General features: G+C 41.1%; 1 pseudogene across 1 annotated transcript in view; it reads right to left on the bottom strand.

The window, feature by feature from the left end:
- LOC144113609 (protein PALS2-like) overlaps positions 1 to 20,111 on the bottom strand; it is a 40,223-nt pseudogene extending 20,112 nt beyond the window's left edge. The window contains exons 1-9 of the transcript XR_013310831.1: positions 19,838 to 20,111; positions 13,364 to 13,485; positions 11,603 to 11,755; positions 11,442 to 11,517; positions 10,521 to 10,669; positions 10,306 to 10,437; positions 9,252 to 9,361; positions 6,707 to 6,772; positions 1,088 to 1,249 (exon numbers count right to left, since the gene is read on the bottom strand). The product of XR_013310831.1 is annotated as a protein PALS2-like (transcript). The remainder of the gene's footprint in view (positions 1 to 1,087; positions 1,250 to 6,706; positions 6,773 to 9,251; positions 9,362 to 10,305; positions 10,438 to 10,520; positions 10,670 to 11,441; positions 11,518 to 11,602; positions 11,756 to 13,363; positions 13,486 to 19,837) is intronic.
- Positions 20,112 to 20,410: the final 299 nt, after the last annotated feature.

Here is a 20,410-nt window from a genome sequence, read left to right as displayed (position 1 = left end):
TAGATAACATGCAGCCTTCTTACCTGTAAAAATCTTTGAATCCATTTGTCTCAAAATCTCCAACCGCACAACATAAAAGTGGCTGTACTCGTAAACAAATTGTAAATTATAAACTGTGGTGTTTAACATCCCGAAGTGACACATGGGCTGTGAGGGACACTGTAGTGGAGCACTCTTGATTAATTTAGACCACTTAGGGTTCTTTCTTTAAAGGGACACTGAGTAGATGAGTAGAAATAGAAGTCAGCCAGTACTGATGCATTATTAAATGCTAGTCACAGAGACCACTCCTCCAGAAAACATATCTTTTATAAATTAGAAAAGACCAAGAAACGAAATAGAGGTGTCACCACCACCGGCTTCTTTCCCAGGCAAACAGCCTTTTTTTCCCCAAATTCCAGACGCTATACTCCATCTCACAAGCCGTTTGCAGCACCGTGAAGGCTGCGGTGAACTGAGTCAATCAGAACAGCATGTGCTGCAAAACGTGTTCCTCCGTGCCCCTAACCCCGCAACTGGTGGCTCCATCCCTAGGAAGGAAAGAGCACCAGAGCACCGACACAGCGGATGCCACGTTCACGAATGGTGGCAGACCACTTCGCAGCAGGCCTCCGCAATGCTGTGTTCGTGTGGACTTTCTCTGCTAATTTATGCAGGGAATGAAATACTTGCTGCACTTTCAAAACACCATTCTGAACTGTCTTTTCAATTACTGAAATAACTGTTTGAGAAATAGTCCCAACACTACTCAAATATCCGAGGAACTATTTGTTGTCTTCCTTGGCCCTGACTGGATGAGAGCGCTCTACCTTTCACAGTGATGCAAACAGCTTGTGAGATGAGGTATAGGCTACTCTATCGTGTAATTCAATATCGTGATCAGGGAGTCCTTTTCCGTGTAGGGCGTCGTGAGTTTAAATTGAGTGGCGGGAATATTTTCAATCTAATTTTCTCAGTAATAAATGCACCTTTAAAGCCAGAAATAGCCACAGAAAAGAATTTCACTGAAAACAAAATTTTGATGCAGCTGTCCTCAAGTGTTCCTGTGCCCTGACATAGCAGAGCACATAAACAGAAAGCAACTTACGAGGAAGTGGTGTCCCAAAGCGTGTTGGATCGTAGCTAATAAGCTTGTTCTTCAGTGAACGTCTGCCCACACCCCGTGCTCCAACGAGAACTACTGTCTTCCGCTCAAAAGGCGGCATCCGTGCAACCTCTTCATACAACAGCAGCTCAGCTTTTTCAAACTCTAAATGGGCAAAAGAGCACAAAGAAATAAACACAAGGACATCACACAAGAGTTAGAGACTATAGCTGTAGTTAGAAGTAGAAATCAATATCTTAAGTGTGAACTAAGTAATTTTTTAACATATTCCTCTAATACCTGTGAGACTTGAGACTTCGAAGACAGCCTAATGCCATGATGCAACATGTCATTGCAGCAAACACAGCACCTTGTAAAGGTGAAGTGGTACGTTAAGAAGCATTGACAAGTTGTAATTGAAGGGATGCTGTCTGCAGTGTAGTATGCTGTGCACAATACTGATGACACAGCATTGTAAACCCAGAAATATGTAGATCTGCTGGCAGCTTGCATTAATTGAAACTCGCTGCAGCCAGAGAATTTTGTTCACCAGAATTTGAATTACCCAAAGGATCATGCAAAAGGGGTCTAATACTTGCCACACAAATAGGTCCCACATGCAGTACATTTCAGCCCTCTCACAATTGCTTTCAGGAGTTAAAAATCAGTATCCCTGGTGATTTCATCCCAACACGCACCATATTTTTCAGAGTGATGAAAGTAGGAACCTGATATGGTATTGATGTCTTTTAAAAGTCTCGGAAGCTAGCAAGCACATGTCCTACAATTGATATGCAAGCTGACTGTGCAAAGATGATGCCAGCAAAAGATGCAATACAAGTAATATCACAGGAAAATTTTTCACCAGTTCTCAAAATGTGGCTCTCATCTTGCAGAGGGTCAGCCAGGAAGGTATAGTCACGAAATATTACAGCTAGTGACGTGCCCCCAAAGCAGTGGATAGCAACACTCGGCACTGCAGTTACGAACATGCCGATAACAAAAGTGCCAGGTGTGTCAGCAAAGCATAGTGCCGCGCCGTCCACACACTGATTTTCACCGCTCTGGTGATGTCATTGTGCTGATCTTTTTTACTCGCGACTGTATGTTAAGGTCGAATTATTAGCATTCAGCGCCACTAAAGATGACAAAAATATGCACACTTCGCAAAGTTTTACTGCAGCTACTCATGCCATCCCATGTTTCATGAAGCTGAGATTCTTACACAATCACCAAAACCAATGCGCGCAATTGATCCTTGAGGCTTACCCCACAGCCAAAGAACAGAAAGCAATGTTCAGTCAGAATTTGGTGGTGGCTGGCAGATGAAAAAAATAATAGATGATTTAGCATGGTTGGGCCAAATGCAAATTAGGTGCACTAGCGCTTGGTTTTCACTTCAGTGTCAGTTTTGGTTCGAGGCATGGTTTTCAACGTCAAGCAGGCTTCAGACAAAGATTTGGCGAAATCAGTGAGTGGCTAAAAAATTATGGGGCCGCTTAATGCACCTAAAGAGGGCAATGCGATAGCAGTGTGTTCTGGATCCATTGGGCACGGATGGAAGTTGATGAAGAAGATGACATCCAAAGCATGGCGTGAGAGACTAGCAGTTTAAACGTGCGGGATGTTCAGCTGCGGCTATGGCGTAGTGCTCTAATGCAGTGGCCAGAGTTGCTGATCTGTTTGCATTGCTGCAGATTCGAAAGCCACTCGTGGCCATAAACTGTTTTATTTTAGTTCATTTTATTTCAGGTCAAGAAGGTTTCAAACAAAGATCAGCGAAATCGGTGAGTGCTTAGTGCTTGCGCACTAAAAGTACCTTGCCTACACCACCATCAACGTTGTTGACCTTCATGCCTTGTACGCTGCTGGAACTTTGCTTTCTTCCAGTCTGCACATGTTCTAACATGCTTTCGCTTTCCACCCCTGCCCCTTGTGAATATATAGAGGGAGATATTTTGAAAAATTGATTTCTGAGGAAAGGAAAATGGCGTAGCAATTGTCTCACATATCTGTGGACACCTGAACCGCTCTGTAAGGGAAGGAAGGAAGGTGGGAGTGAAAGAAGGAAGAGAGAAAGAAGTGCTGTAGTGGAGGGCTCCCGAATAATTTCGACCACCTGGGGATCTTTAAACATCGCACAGCACACAGGTGCCTTTTGCGTTGTTTCGCCTCCATCAAAACACAGCCACTGCAGCTGGGTTCGACCACGGGTACTCTGGCTCACTGATTTCTTTTAACATTTGCAGATTTTTATTTTTAAGACTGTGTGAGATACGTCAGTGCTGTTTGTGCAAGTGGATTATACAGCAAGGAGGACATTATACCGGGTGTCCCAGCTAACTTCAGCCAAGGGTTAAAAAATAAATTAATAGAGCCAGGCGAGCGAAACCAGTTGCATATTGGCAACAGCCACCTTGCGCACCACAGGCAAATTTTCCCACAATTAATTAATAGTTTAACTAAGTTTAATTATCTAATTTTAAAATATTGACTTTAGATAACGAACTGCATTTGAAGAGTTGTAGAGCACGTTCAGAAACCCTCACTCCATCACTTACGATAAGGAAACCCCCACACGCATGTCTTTTTTTCCCAGCTCCAAAGAAAGCCCACGAAATACAAAAATAAACCACATGACTAACGCATTCGTGCGTTCACGATCATGCTGCTCTCAAGTGTGGTTTGAGCAAACGAAATCACCTGCAACTCTGACCCGGCGGCCCCTCAGCAGCGACAGGCCGATATGTTCGCGGTGGTTTCTCGTCTGCGTTAGCCAGTTGGCACACATGACGGTGCGAGTTGCCGCCGCTAACATATCGGCCTGCCGCTGCTGCAGGGCCGCCGAGTCAAAGCTGCACGTGATTTCAATTGCTCAAATGATGCTTGAGAGCAGCACGATCATGGCGTGCGAATGTGTTAGTCACGTGGTTTATTTTTGTATTTCGCGGGCTTTCTTTGGAGCTGGGAAAAAAAAGACACCATTGAGGGTTTCCTTAGCGTAAATGATAAAATGAGGGTTTCTGAATGCGCTCTACAACTCTTCCAATGCAATTTGTTGTCTAAAGTCAATATTTCTTAAATTAAATAATTAAACCAACTATTAATTATAAGCAAAACAAAAATTGCCTGTGGTGCTCAAGATGGATGTCACCAATATGCAGATGGTCTCACTCGCCTGTCTCTAATAATTTATTTCTTAACCCTTGACTCAAGTTAGCTGGGACACCTGGTATACTTGATATAGATCAATAAATAGATGACTAATTAACTATAATTAGTTGTTTTTATTTGATTTCAGGAGGCAAGGTTATACTACAAAGCTGGAGACCACCAGCATCTAAGGTGAGTCTTGTTTTTAAATTTTCTTAATTGGCAATGTGGTTCGAAATGTCGAACGTCAAAAATATGCACATGCAATATCGTTGAGTTGTCCTTCCATCAATGCATGTTTACTTCGATCCTATTTGATGCGTTTGTGTATTTGATACTGTAGAAGTTAACTTGATTTCAGCGACGATACCACACGAAGTGACGCCATTTTGTAACTATGCAATTTGGGAAAGCCAACTCAACAAGCTTTCAAATGTGTATTTTTGATGTTCAAGTTTCGGACCACACTGCCGATTAAGAAAATTTGAAAACAGGGCTCACCTCTGATGTTGACAGCCTTCAATTTCGCAATATAACCTTGCCCCTGATTATAAAAAATAAAAGTTTATTAACTAATTTTAGTAAATTAGTCTTGTAGTTATCAATCCACATCAGGTACATAATGTTCACCTAGTTGTACAATTTGCCTGCATAGACTGCACTGACATATCTCTTACAGTTTTAATTTAAAATAAAAATCTGTAAATGGTAAATGACCCTTTAGTTGATAATCAATGCAACTCGTGTTCTCATTTTTCAAATATAACACATTTTCCTCTAATTCTGCCATCCTGCACGACTGCTACGTGCTGTGCTTGTGTTAGCGAAGCTCTTTTTCAGTACAAATGACATGCTCACTAAAAAAAACTATTTATTTATTTATACAGGTTCCTACAGAGCCCTCCTGGGCATTCGTGTAGAGGAAATGCATGAAACGAGTACAGACATTCCGTGAGCCTTCAAAACAACTAACAACGCCAGGACATCACAACTGCACCTTACTTTTTTCTGCAACTTGGTGTGAAGAGAGTAGCAGATAGAGAAAAGGGAGACCACTTGGTTTACCCCACATGTGCACACTGTGCATAAACCTAAATCAGCCGCTTTTATACAGACCCCACATGGTGGCTCAGTAGTTAGGGCGCTCAGCTGCTGATCCAGAGTGTCTGGGGTTCGAACTCGACCACAGAGGCTGCATTTCGATGGAGGCAAACCCGTGTGCAAAGATCCCCAGGTGGTCGAAATAATTCTGGAGCCCTCCACTACGGCACATTATTCTGGAGCCCTCCACTACAGCACCTCTTTCTTCCTTTCTTTTCTCAGTCCCTCCTTTATCTCTTCCCTTATGGGGCCTATTCAGGTGTCCTCCAATGTGATGTGTGAGACAGATACTGCGTCATTTCCTTTCCCCAAGAAACCAATTTTTAACTTTCAATTTTCAATTTTTTTATGCAGAAAACTAACCTCAATATGACAATATACATAAGGTGAGAATTTTTTTTCTGTTTGCTTTGGCCACGACTGTTTTTTCCCTTACTATGCAAAGCAGTTCTGCACCAAGAGCCATGGAGGAAAACAAAAAAATCAATGCCAGATATGTTTCACTGTCTATGCATTTACGATCACAGGTAAAAGTCAGAACAAGGAAGCGGCTGACAACTGCGGCATGGTCAGGCAAGCAAATACTTTACATACACATACAGGCACATACAGGCATATTCTAGATGCATGCTTTCTGAGCTTGTTGGGATGCTTAGAAACTACTCAGTGGGGTCAGTAATGAGCTTCTCCGAGTCGACGATGACAGCGAATTCTGACTGAACTCATAACTCACAGTTTCTTGGCTTAAGAGTGAGCATAGTCAGACAACAGCACAGTGAATGAGATATGTTAGCACTGCTTGCAGATGGAAATGGCAGATGGTAATAGTCAGGCTACAATGAGTGTACCACCAGACAACAGCTATGTGTTCACAGGCACTTCCAAGTGCTCCAGAAATTCACAGTGCATTCTTGTTGCGCAGTACCTCAAAGCATATATATATGAGCAATAGGAATGTGGCACTTTCACTATAATGGTTCCAGCACATCAGCCAGCTGAGCCGACTGTTATGATGAGTACGTGAGTAAACAATACTGACAAAACTAGAAAATCTGATCGTTATAACCGATTATCGTTATATTTGTACCGGCAAAAAAAAAGCAAAAAGAACACACCCACATATTCTCCCATGCATTTATACACATAGGGCCATTTACATCCTGTAAGCCAAAAGGTGTTGCTTTCAACCACAAAAAAATACCTGCATTGCCAAAAAACAAAAATCTTGACTCTAAATCGCCATTTTGGTGGCCTTTTCGAGGGGCGGTGTGACTGTATCATATTAAGGTTCCGCTGTGCATATCTAACTCAACTCTCGTGCCTGTGAGTATAAATTAAAAACAAACACAAGCAGAAATGCAAACATACCTGCTGATGCCTTGCTCTCATACATTGTTTTTCTCTTCTTTTTAGTAATCTTTGTACCACACATTTCTGGAAAGAGATGGATACAGATAATATTATGTCAAGCACACATTTACTACCTGGCTACAGAAACTATTTTTGCATTAGAAAAATGATAAAATTAAGCAAGCTTTACTTCACAGACTACTGGTCACACAACTAACATGTTATAAACCAACACTTCTGTAGGAAATGGCCCAAATTTTTTTCACTATCACACAGAGACAAGAAATAAGCTTAAATAATACTGCAAGTCTACTGATGACATGAGTGTGTATAAAATGCACTGAAAACAAAACTAATCAAAGCCTGTGGTAGAGTGCTTTCAAAGACACAGTGTACATTAACAAGAAACTGCAAGGCATACGCTTACAGTATCATGCCCCAAAAGTTTGATTTGTAATGACCAACATCAAAATTGAGCTGTTTGCTGCACAAAACTCATACATTTTTAGTTTTTCACTGCTTTGATGTTCATAACATTTGTACACTGTAAAAATAAAAAAAATGACAAAAAATATCTGCAGCAGCTCCTTAGGATGTTCCAAATTTCATATTTAGATCGCCAAGGAGCAGCACCTCCTTTTCCTCATATCCCACACAAACATCATACACAGCAAGCCAACACACTGAAACCAAAGTAAATAATGCAAACATTTAATAGCGGTACGATGCACTAGAATTCTATAATTTCAATATTAACAGCTGTAAGTATATGATGAGAATGTACTCCACCAGAAATTATTTACCAGAATAAGTTCTGTCTACAGGAAATTAGCAATTTCATGCTGAAATAAAAGTAGGAAACTTGCAAAAGAAAACCATAATTAGGAGCAAGGAAAGTTAACTGCAACCTATTTCATACAACATTCATGTTTTTACAAATGGTATAACTCATCACTGTCAAAATATTTCCTGCAAACGTATCTTGAATTTATTAGTATCTTTTTTAACTTTTTATGTTTACTACATTTTTCTATCTCATCCCCGCACAATTCACAAGTGAGAACAAAAAGGCAAAAATACAAAACAGATATTATAAAACTGCCCAAAACCTCACCAATGATATATGCAGATGCCGACACAAGTATTGTTCATTGCATAAATGGACGGGCCCTCAGTACCACACATAAACACTGCTGTTTAAATTCAGTACAAACATCATATGGCATTTGGTACCCCCCCTCCCCCCAAAAAAAAACTTTTGTTCTCTAACTCTCACTATAGAGTCTGTCCAAATTTTCTCAACCTTTTCCATAGCAACCATAAAGTTGCTAGTGCTCAAGTATGAGCACCCCTTCCACGATGGCATTTAGGACAATGAATCACAAACCACTGTGATGAAACAGCGGTCACTGAGAGCAGCAGCTCAAGCAACAACATGAATCAATCTAAAGAGGAATGGCGTCAATGACTGCTCATGCTGCAAGCACATGTTTTTAACTACATAATACTGCAATGCCGAGTTTTGGTTTGGTTTATGGGGATTTAATGTCCCAAAGCGACTCGGCCTATGAGGGACGCGCAATGCCGAGTTTTGCCTCTGACTAAAGCACTGCCCATGTTATAGCGATTAAATTTAACATTTCAAAACATCCTTCAAATCTGTGCATACATCCCCATGAATTTACAGCCTTCAGGTGCTTAGATTGTAGTGAACAAAACATTTGTGCCACAAATAAACTGTGCAATGCAGTATCCTTAGCTTTCCAAAACAATAAAATACTACAAAGTTTCGCCATGTATTGCTTCAAGCACATTTAGACAAATATTTTCATTTCACCATTTGTTTGCGATGCTTGACCCAACAGAAAGGTAAATGCAAACATAAAATTATATAAAAACCAAACCAATGGGGCCACAGTTGAGGCAAGTTTAACACTGCACACGCCTTTTATAAAGAAAAAGCGTGAAACAAACTTTGCCATCATGCTTGCTCAGAGCACCTGTCAGCCAAGCTCGAACTAGTTGTAAGGTGGTCTGCACATTTGAGATCCAATAGCTGTCAACCAGAAACGGCAGAGCTCCAAACCACTGAGGTGCGGTGGTGACACACCATTGTAAAACACTGGCAGCTGGCTGAAACCTAGCAATGAAGCTTTCATTGTCATGCAGCTTTAGCTACACAACAATAATGGATTCCCCTCTAGTTTGGGGAACTTGAGTGTTAATTCTACACCTATTTAAAATCACAAAAATCCTTACATTACAGGAGGGAAACTGGGAAACTTTGCAGTTATGCAAAACACGCTAGTACGTGCCTATAATGGTTAAAGCCTGCTCATGTCAAAATAAAATACTGCATGACAACAGTATGCAGTCCAGCAAAATGAATTTAAATCTAAATGCAAAATCTTGACTGCGAACAGGCTCGTGCGAGCAACAAGTTGACAATACTACTTAAAACAGGTACTATGCACATGTGAAATTAAAATGCAAAAATACTTTCATTGCAGTCCTCAACACCTGTGACATATCTGTCTCATGAAAAGCAGCAATTAATGCATACTTGTCTTTGTTGCATAGTCATACTCTGGCCGCACAAAAGAATTGTCTTCGTTCCTCAAGTTCCTGAGATGGGATAAGGCCTGCCGGACCTGAAGCAGATACTCTTCTTGCCTGTGTAAGCAAAGAATGACACATGAAAACCTTCAGGCTTTGTAATCAAACAAATATATTAAAATTAGTCACAATAAAAACAACTACAAAAATAATGAAAATACAATTCAAATCTAAGTCAACAAGCTGATAGCATAATTGTTTTAACAGAGATACTTTAATAAGGTAGTAGATTCAACCTGATGACACTTATCAATTCAAATGCAATTAAGATCCGCTTAATCTGGCACCACAAAACCTCATGCCAGTCTGCCTGATCTTTGACATGTGCACTTTGTTTATTAAGACTTTAGAGCCCAGCTAATGAACTGATTCATGATGCACTGCAGAGACAAAAAAAAAAGTGAAAGCTTAGCCTCAGTAGTTGAGACATGTCACCTATTCTAGAGTCATTGTGGCCAAAAAAAAACTGTTGTGCACATATGAGTTGTGAGTGTTGTGAATAAACCAAAATGCTCACTTCAGCACGTTCCCTATAAAGCACTCACTTCTGTAGTGCTGCTGCTTTTCTGACATATTATGTGGAATTTTAGCAAGCTACAACAATCTAGCAAGAATAAAAGAAACTGCAGGTTTAAATGAGCTCGTACGTATCACCACTTGATGCCTGACATCTGACGAGACATGCATCACTGGCATGCTGGTGTCTAGCAGAGTCGTCGCATTGTGAAGCATAAATGCTCAAAAAACTCCGGAGGCAATCAAAGCAGCAGCAGTTTCAGCACTCTTGTGGGCAGATTACAGCTCTGCGTGTATAGCAAAGGGTAAAAAAACTGTTTGCCAGGAAGCAGCCTTTTTTATTTTGCCTGATTCATCATTGATTATGCAATAAAAAAAAAGGAAGATTAAACCAAGCAAAAAAATTGATTGCCGGCTCACTTGTGACCACTAGATGTGCTGAAAGAGAGGTGCATGAATACTTCAGACTATAATTTTGTACCTACCTGCCACCAGTTTGGATCCTCCTGATTGAGCACTTGCAGGATGTCACCCTGCTTGAATGGCAACCCAATTTCTTTACATGGTAGAAGGGTATCTTTAGATGGCTCATATGTGTACAGTGCTTTCACAAAACACTGCAAAATAAAGTACCATTCAAGCACACATACAAAAAAAGCCTCACATTTGTAATATGTCAGTTGATGTCACAGACACATACCTGAAATGTTGGCAGGTTGTCGTGATATGAGGGGAGGATTTTGAATGCAACACTGCCTTGGGCCTTTTTCAGTTGCAGCTGCAGCTGCTCAGGCGTGTGAACTGGCACTCCATTGACCTCCAAGATTGTATCACCAACATGTAACAACCCTGAAATATAAGCAAGGTGTCCACAATACTAAGTTGCATTCCCTTTAACACAACAAAATGTGCATGTTCTGAAAGTTCCTTTTAAAAGTAACCATGAGGAAACACAAACTGAATGTTCTAAATGAAATAACTAGTGCAGACATGCCTTCCTCTGTTGAACATTCAGTGTATGTCATGACATGAGGTTTATACTTAGCATGCCTTTACCACACTTTACAGTTAAGCATGCTTTGACCTTCACACCTCAACCTATATTGAAATTGAAAACAGAAAATGCAGTGACCACAAATTTTTTTGGTAAGCTTGTTCATCTCTTTCCTCACAGCAGGGTTCAGATGTCCAGTAAGACATGAGACCATTCCTATACCTTTCCTTTCCTCAAAAACCAATTTATTTATTATTTCAACATAAGTTACCACTTGAAAAAAAAAAAAGTCACACAAGAACTTAAAAAGGCAAAATACATTATCATGAATACCACTAAAAGGCATAAAACACATATACAAATCAGAAAAGTAGCTATGATATTACTTTAGTTCTTTAGGGACTAACAGACAGCAAATACTACCATTCTGGTATTCATTATTCTTCCACAAAAGGAAAAGATTAGAGCTAGTAACAAGTAGAAAAGAATCCTCAAATCACATGAAACCATATTGCACAAGGAAGGTCGGGAAGTCTGATACTGCCATAAGCATCACAATCAGTCAGTCAAGAAATCTACTTCAAATCCTAGCATCTAGTGAAAAAGAAAGCTTGCACTCAAACTCACCTTGCCTATCAATGATTCCACCAGCAAGGATGCGAGCTATCATCAAATTGTCATCCTCAACTCGTACCGTTATCCCCTGAAAACATTAAGCAAAAGCACCTTTATACCACATGTATGCAGAATAAGAAAAGCAGCAAGCTGGAAATGAAACAGCCACTCACCAAGGGTTCATCATCATTCTTTCAGATTCCCACCATCCTGATAGTGTCATTCAGGGTCTCAGGTGCCATTGCTGGTGCCTCCTTCTCAAGTGCTAGTGGTTTAGCAGGTTCATAGCTCTTTGTAACTACAGCATCATGGGCGTTGAGCAAGGCCTACCATGAACAAAAGAACCATCAAAAACAAAATACAAGAACTCACTGCAGTCTAACTCCAAATGCTCATTTGGTAGTAATTTTTATCCCTCTAGCTTTCACTGTTTTTCTTGATGCATATATTAAGAATGGTAAATTTATAAGCAAGGTAAAGTGTTTTACAATTTTGATCTCAATAAACCTTGAAGACACATATGGCAAGATTTTCCAGTAGCTTTTTTTACAAATTCTGCGGCTAATGCAACACTTATTGCAGAGAATTGTCAACACTCTGTTATTTAAAAGATGTGAAACAAAAGAAACCTTGCAGGTAGATTTATTATGTGAACCTATAAGCAAAGGTAAAACCCCCTTCTCTGCTTTGAACAAAATTTTATCCCTGAAGTGACAAATCTTTTATATTAATTACACCTCTTTCACTTAGGGCATTACTGAAGGACAAAAATGAGTAATAAACAAAGAACGTCAACAGATAACACCAACTGGGTCACTACTGAAGTTTGAAGCTGAGGAGGCAATACATTTTTATCACTCATGGGCATACTCAAAAAACATAATGCCAAACACCCCAAGATGCACCCGAAGTGACCGTCTAATGAATTAAAATTCATAATAAATACAAGGGTACCCAACCAACAGGTTATAACTATTCATGGTGATACAGCAGATTCAATTACAGCCCCTAGCAATAACTGAACATACCAAACATTTTTCATGTTGGACAGACAAGTAAGAGCCCCAATTAGTTCCTGTGCACTCCAAAGGTAACAAAGTGCAGTTTATCAAATATGAAGGGCTAAGCAGTCATGGAGACTGCATTGTTCCAATATTCTCTAAGGTTCTCCATTTTTCAAATAAAAAAAAGGGAACATAAAAAATTTCCGCAAGGAAGACTTCTCACACATATTCAGCATCGCTGCAAAAGTGGCAGAGCTCACACTCAAAAGCAAGCACAACACTACATGTAGCATACAAGCGTGGAAGAAATGGCGGAACTTTCGCAAGTTTTTCCCCAACACTGGCCTCATTTAGAACACTGCGCTCGGCCACATTACTGGTGGCTCACGTTTCTGGTTAAGCTTGCGGGTGCAGGTGAAAAGTCTATTGACTGCCGTTGTAGTCTGTGACTTTGTGCCAGCACCAGGCTTTAAAGCCAGTTTTACACTTAATTTTTATAGAAGAAAAGAAAACAAGACCCTTTCAAAAATCTTTTTAAGCTTCATTAGAAAACCTGCTTATCAAAAGAAACAAACATTCACTTCAATGTACCTAAATTGCTCACTAATAACAACCACAGCGATGATGTAGACAATATGACCATGATAATAAATGCCATGCCAATTACACTCTTTTAGCTTTCTGACAGAGAGAGGGCAGTGACTCCAATGCCTTGTACAACACACATAGATGCCCAGCTGCAAGGGACGTTGCTATTAACATGCAAAATGCCAGCCTATGAAGTTGCAGAACGTAGCTATTTTCAACTTCCTCGAATTTCGCTGATCACTATTCCAAGTTAAACAAAAACTCGAAAGTAGTAATAAAATGTCCAATGCCCTTATGATGATAAACGACAAGATTTGACAAAAATTTATGAAAGTGCCATACCTGCACTAAGCAGCTCATGACAGGCGATTCCATGAGACCTTTGAGAAAAATGAGGTCAGTGTCCCGAACACCCACACGTCCATTGAGGTCCTCGATGTTTTCCCTGACATGCTGAAAGGCAGCTGAAGAATGAAGTAAAAAAGACTGAATGACTGCTTTAGCAACTCGAGAACAGGAAAATTTGTTAAGTTTTCAGCAGTGGTTACAAATGGTTACCAAGGCAATTATCACAACACTATGTGATAATTATAGCAAAAGACAGATTTTACACCAGAAGTGAAGAAGATATGAAGCTTAGATCATTTCTTTTTCATTTGTGGTTGTCATCCTAAATTTTTTTAATTCATTGAAGGAATGGAAGGAAATAAAAGGAATGGAAATAATGGAAGCGCCATAGATTGCCTTTAATGTATCTAGCTGCCATAATGTGCACTACATTCACATGCCACATGCACTTTTGCACCTGACCACCACCACATAACAGATTGCTATATTCATGAAATGAATATATATCCAGCCTAGGATTGGATTGCAAAACATTTATTTCGTCAGAAGGCAAAATGCAGATGATCCGTGCTAGGTGGCTATCAGTCCATGGCTGACAGCGACCCGAGTAGCTCATTCAATGGTCCAGGAATACTCTAGAATTTTTTTTTTTTATGGGATTTAACTACTTGCTTCAACGGTTCTCATTTCACCTCCTACTCCATTTATTATTTTTTTTCACCTTCATGAAGATTCCAAAAGCATAAACACTGTCCTAAAAACCAAATCTCTCATTGTTTTCGCAGCATATTTGTGAGCAACGTTGAAATTTGTTGAAATTGAATATTTGTGGGCTTCTATAATGAACCTAATAACTGCACAACAGCACTAAGGTCAAGAAGGATGGAGGCCAGCCACATGCCCCCATCCACTTCAATGAGGCATTAACTACCGAATAAAGAAATCGAACAGCTTTCCATGAAAAAGACTGAGATAAGCCACATCTGTGCCTTGCATGGGCAGGATCCAAGACACTTCTAACACTTACTCGTCAATTCCCATCTTTATTGAAAGTTTCATGACTCCTGCTACATTGAAGCTTTTTAGGCAATTTCACTGCCCCTCACTACATGTGGTTTTATGGGGTTCAATGTCCCAAAGTGACTCTGCCTACCTCGCTACTATAAAGATTCCACACCCAAGACAGAAGTCTCATAGTATTAAAAACCAGCACTAAAAAACACAGACAGAGGACGAGACTAGACACACAGAAGGTGCTGACTTACAACTGCAGTTGTAAGTCAGCGCCTTCTGTGTGTCTAGTCTCGTCCTCAGTCAGTGTTTTTTAGCGCTTGTTTTTAATACTATGGATCACCACACAACTCGCCCAATCCTCAATTCTTCTACAGAAGTCTTCCCTGAGTATTCCTAGACAAAAGAACGCCACCATCAACGATCTTCCTTTGTATTCAGGATTGTAAAGCAACGGATGTAATTTTCTTTAACTGCACCATAATGAAACCTGTACATACCCATTCAGCTATTATTTCTCCTTGAGCTGCATAAAAATCAGGCACCCGACACAAAAGAATTGCTGGCAGCTATCATTTGCAACAAAGAGCCTTGGATCACACTGATATGCCTTTGTTAGTAAGGGCCCAGCCATGCATGTCCTCATATAAAACATGGAAAGAATGCATACCTACCACGACGGTAGCATTGTTATACCATGAGAAAAAAAACATCTTCACATGAAGATGAAAACTGTAAACTTCCCATCGACATATGTGAGTATTCACAGCAGGCACCAGTGCAAATTTCTGCATTTATTACTCTGTAATGCACATCTCTGATAAGGTACACAGGTTATGGAGTATAATAAAGAATTTCAAAAAAATGAAACAACCTCGAAACTTCTTATTTTCAAATGGAGCTTCACACACAAATCAAACCACTCTTACTTTGTTGTATAGTAAAGTGCTGTAAATGTATACCATGTCAGTGTCTCTCTCTTTAAAAAGGTCAATATAAATTTCTAACTACAATAAAGAGCTAAACCACAGCCAATTTTTCTCGCGCAGCTGCACGTCGACTACAGGGCGTCTTCGCGGCTTTTTGGCCGGGCAAACATGTGAACAGCGCCCCCCTTCCCTCCCCGACGCCCGGATCTCCGTAAAAACACCGTGCACGAAGCAGTCGCCCCGACAAGGTGGAGAAAGCTTCGCCCGCCCCATGCTCTATTTATTTATTACAATACCTTCAGGGCCCCAGTGGGGCGTTACAGAAGGGAGTGGATAAAAAAGTAAAAACAATGCAGCAAAATGAAAACAAAAAGTAAATGGAAAATGTAATGTAATACAGCAAGGAATGAAAAAACGTAAGCTTGAACAAAATACAAATCAGATTACGTAAGAAAACAGCCTAGTCAAACACATAGTTTTCCGCGGCATTTTTGAATAAACAGGTGTCAGAAATGTCGGCAAGCAAGGTGGGCAGGTGGTTCCAATCGCTCGCCGTCTTGGGTATAAACGAGTTAAAATATGCATTGCTTCGGCAGTATGGAATGCGTACCTTGTGGCGATGATCCGTGCGAGGTGATATGAAGGATGGTTCAAATAGAAGATCCCGTTTTAGCTGATGATTGTGGTAGTAAATCTTGTGAAAAGTTAGTATTCGCGCGAGTTTTCTACGAAGGGAAAGGCTAGGAAGGTTCAAAGAATTTTTCATTGTAGTTACACTAGCAGTGCGGGAAAAATTAGAGAAAATAAATCGGGCGCTACGATTCTGTACTGACTCTAACTGATTAGTAAGAGTTTCAAGTCCCGGGTCCCACACAGAGCACGCTTATTCTAATTTCGATCTAACTAAGGTTTTACAGAGTAGCAGTTTTAAAGAAGATGGAGCCATGGAAAAATTACGACGCAAGTAGCCAAGCATGCGGTTAGCATTGCTAACAATATAATCAACATGTGCCTGCCATGAAAGGTTAGCAGTTATATGAACCCCTAAATATTTATATGTGGTAACCTGCTCAAGGAGAGAACCTGAAATATTGTAGGGAATAAGATTTTCGTTAGCAGACCGGTGTGAAATATGCATGACCTTACACTTGTTAGTATTCAGTCTCATGAGCCAAATATTACACCAACTAGATACCTTATTTAGGTCACTTTGAAGTAAGGATGAGTCTGAAGCGGATTTGATTACTCAATAAATAACGCAATCATCTGCAAAAAGCCTAATTGTGGAGTTGATAGAAATTGGTAGATCGTTATGTATATTAGAAACAATAGCGGCCCGAGCACGGAACCTTGAGGCATGCCGGAGGTAACAGAGCATGGTGAGGAATCAGCGTTATTTGCAGTGACGAATTGAGTTCTGTTACGCAAAAAACTCTCGATCCATGAAAGAATGTTTGGGTCGATGTTTAGTTTGCCGAGCTTAAAACAAAGTAGTTGGTGATTAACAAGATCGAATGCTTTCTGAAAATCTAAAAATACACAGTCAATGAAAAATCCCTTGTCTAATGCATCAAATAAATCATGGGTGAAGGAAATGAGTTGCGTTTCACAAGAAAATGATTGACGAAAGCCATGCTGACGAGGAAAAAAACACGAATGATTTTCTAGAAATTTAACCAGATTAGAATAAATGACATGTTCAAACAGTTTACACGGGACACTCGTTAATGATATGGGTCTGTAATTAAGAGCACAATGAGCATCACCAGACTTGAATATTGGTACCACCTTACAGTCCCCGGGTAGCTTTCCTGAATTCAAAGATTGCAAAAACAGTGCACACAAGTAAATGGAAGAATAAACACTTGTATTCTTTAAAAATTTAGAATTTATGTCGTCGATTCCCGAAGACGAAGAAATTTTGAGATTATTAATTAGACCTTCTATACCAAGACTGTCAAACACAATCGGGTCCATTAATGGATTCTGCACAGGCTGAAAAGAGGGCAGAGAAACAGATGATTGCTGTAAAAAAGTATTTGAGAAGGCGTCGTTTAGCACTTGAGGGCATTCTGATGAAGGAATGGCTGCGCCGCTTCTATCGTTCAGAGCTATTGCTTTATGCTTGGGACCAGAAATGATGTTCCAAAATTTTTTGGCATTATCAATCAACAAAAATGGAAGCGTACTCTGGAAGAAAGCCTGCTTGGCGCTTCTTAAGGCTTTTCGATACTCAGATGTTATGGCACGATACACATCCCAGTGATCAGGGCAACCGGTGGTTTTCGCTCTACGATAAACTCGTTTTTTTTACTTAAAAGGCGTTTTAATGCGGCAGTGAACCACGGGGAACGTTGCTTGCCTGATATGACGCGTAAAGGTATGTGTTTTTGGACGAGAAAATGAACTTTTTCTTTAAAAAGGCGCCAGTTCATTTCCACAGTACGGTTATAAAAGTTTGGCATGCACTCTCCTAAGAAGATTTCGAGTTCAGCGTTAATCGACGGAAAATTTGCCATTGAATAAACTCTGATATATTTGGGATTCGGTCGCACACGTGTGCTAGTATCTTTAAGGTCAAACTGGATGAAGGAGTGGTCACTGAGGCCTGGTAGAAATGCCAATGAACTAGCTCACGAAGCGTAGTTAGAACAAGATCAAGAATGTTAGCGCTAGTAGTGGTGATACGGGTTGGCTGGGTAAATGAGCTGAGAAAAATTGAAGTCAGTGCACAGATTTATGAAGCCAATCGAGTCAGGTGACGAATCCAGAGTGGAAGGGAACGCGCCAGACCAAATTATTTTTGGCATGTTGAAATCGCCAAGTAAAAAGATTGGCGAAGAAGGAAACCTAACTAAAATGCGATTGAGCACATCATGAAGTTCACTACAGAAAGACGATGGAGCATTTGGAGGGCGATAGCATGCGCAGAAGATTACGTCTCGATGATTAATGCGTATAGAGGCGCATACAATTTCTAGTGAAGAAACAAGTGACACGTGTGAAGAATGCAGATCAGTGACCGCTATCAGAACACCGCCTCCTATTCTGTCTCCACGGTCACATCGATAAGTAATGAAATCCTTTTCGCAGTTTAGTATTTCATTACAAATCTTTGAATTCAGCCAGGTTTCGGTGAGGACCAGAATGTCTGCATCGCACGTGTCGATGATAGTACACAGATCATCACGCTTGTTAACAACACTACGAATATTAGAGAACAAAACACATATCTCATTTGGAAGCTCATGACCACGAGCAGGTAGCTACGCGGTAGAAAGATCGGCAGGCAAGGCACTACTATCAGGGCTGCGTGGGGATGCTTGGTTATTGATATGATATTCACAGATGCTATCTGATGCCGAAATGTAGATGTAACACTTATTCTTTATGAACAATTTGTTCTGACGAATAGCGCACTTCTCTCCACTTGCTTGTCCAAAGTCAAAAAGTTTTTTACGTGCGTTGCGAGTTGATAAGCAGAAATCTTCCGTAACCTTTATCCCAGCATTTTGCATCGGTCAGTAAACACGGCTTCTCGGATCTTAAAATTCGTAAACTTGACTATGACAGGACGGCATTTGTCATTCGAAAATTTGACCCGCCGCGGTGGCTCAGTGGTTAGGGCGCTCGACTACTGATCCGGAGTTCCCGGGTTCGAACCCGACCGCGGCGGCTGCGTTTTTATGGAGGAAAAACGCTAAGGCGCCCGTGTGCTGTGCGATGTCAGTGCACGTTAAAGATCCCCAGGTGGTCGAAATTATTCCGGAGCCCTCCACTACGGAACCTAATTCTTCCTTTCTTCTTTCACTCCCTCTCTTATCCCTTCCCTTACGGCGCGGTTCAGGTGTCCAACGATATATGAGACAGATACTGCGCCATTTCCTTTCCCCAAAAAACCAATTATTATTATTATTCGAAAATTTACCCAGCCGATGCGCGCGTGCTATGGCCTCGCTGGGTAGCTCAAGGTCCATTTCAGAAAGAAGCTTTTCACGCACGAGCTTTTCAGATTCATGCCATGTTTCGTTTTGCGTGTCAGGGAGGCCGTGAAAAAATAGATTATGGCGTCGTGACCTGCCTTCGAGGTCGTCGAGTCGTTTATGAAACGCCACTGCTTCATTCTGTACAGCCTCAGACACTTCCTGGGTAATGTCAAGGGCGCTGGAGGCTTGCGAGGCAGCTATACTTTTTCTTCGACGGCAACAAGCCTATCGTTCATTCTGGCCATCTGACGCTCGAGCTTTGTTTGTGTTTGCCGAACTTCATTGAGCTGGGAGAGTATTTCGCTATGGTTCTTGTCAATTTTTTCGTTTAAAGATTTTAACAGAGTGACTGCGTCATCATTGGACTGGCTAGAATCTTTTTTAGGGGGCCCTGGGTTCTGTTCAATGTCGCCACCTAGGAGCAATAATTTCAGCACATATACACATTCGCAGACAATGCACATGAATACGCTTGGGCATGGCACAAGCAGCAGGTTGACATTACTTGTGCGTTTACAGTGCAAAGAAGGACATGAACTGACCTGCACCAAGAAACAGAAGAACATTGGTCGTTGCTGCATTGCTGCTGCTGTTCCATGCCCACTGAAGGCGCTCGGTGATTGCCAGTGCTTAAATGGGCGCGATCAAGGAGGTTATATTAAAACTTGGCGCGATACACTTGATGACTGTGACGATGGGGCTTGCGCGGCCAAAGGTGCAGACCACTTGAAGGCGATGGCTTCTTCCGGTGGCGTCGGGCAACATTCGCTCATTCGTAGCGAGTCGGGCTTGAACTGTACAGACCATCGTTTATAGATCCTTTTTTAGACCATCGTTTATAGAAGCTTTATAAACGGTGGTACAGACAGCCGAAGAGGCGATACGGGGTGCACAGTCAATGTCAGGTAGGGAACGTGCTGCCGGTCGCTCGAGTCATGACTAAGTCCGCTCCAAGATAGCATCTGCACCAAGAAACAGAAGAACATTGGTCGTTGCTGCATTGCTGCTGCTGTTCCATTGCTCCCAGCTCGACGACGGAGCTTTTGCCGAGCGGCGCACACAAAGTTGCAGTGCACGACCGGTAGAGGGCGCACATCCAGGTGCCGGTTTTCGGC

Source organism: Amblyomma americanum, chromosome 1 (genome assembly GCF_052857255.1).
Source record: "Amblyomma americanum isolate KBUSLIRL-KWMA chromosome 1, ASM5285725v1, whole genome shotgun sequence".
Classification (NCBI taxonomy): domain Eukaryota; kingdom Metazoa; phylum Arthropoda; class Arachnida; order Ixodida; family Ixodidae; genus Amblyomma; species Amblyomma americanum.
This window is presented reverse-complemented; position numbering and strand designations above follow the sequence as displayed.